The following is a 387-nucleotide window of genomic DNA, read 5'->3' as shown; positions in this document are numbered from 1 at the left end:
TCCCTGGTTGACAATACTGTTTCTTGTGTTTATCTTTACCAGGAAGCTAATCAGGCATTTTCTGGAAAGTTCAATTCAGTGAACAGTCACAGTTTTATTAGAATCCAGACCCAAAGAAAGGCAGCTCCGGACTCCTGGTCTCCTGGTTAGTTGTCATGGTGAGGAAGCATCTGATTGATGAAGTAACATTTGTTTTCTGAACAAGTCTCACTTAGCCACTGCATGACGTCACACCGGGCGGTGGTGATGTCTGCTTGAAGCTAACGGTGCATCCACATGTAAACCAGTTGCCTAGTCTACCACGTCCACGGTTGCCATGGGGACATAGAACCGTTAACGTTAGTGTATGTCGTAATAATGTTGGACAAAGCCCCCCCCCCCCCCCCC

General features: G+C 47.3%; 1 protein-coding gene across 1 annotated transcript in view; it reads right to left on the bottom strand.

Annotated features, from left to right (window-relative positions):
* The window catches only part of chic1 (cysteine-rich hydrophobic domain 1), a 5,854-nt gene that overhangs the window by 5,135 nt on the left and 332 nt on the right, over nt 1-387 (bottom strand). The gene's annotated exons all lie outside the window — the stretch shown is intronic.

The sequence above is a fragment of the Morone saxatilis genome, unplaced genomic scaffold (assembly GCF_004916995.1).
Source record: "Morone saxatilis isolate NCDOM2014 unplaced genomic scaffold, NCSU_SB_2.0 Contig22, whole genome shotgun sequence".
Lineage (NCBI taxonomy): Eukaryota > Metazoa > Chordata > Actinopteri > Moronidae > Morone > Morone saxatilis.
This window is presented reverse-complemented; position numbering and strand designations above follow the sequence as displayed.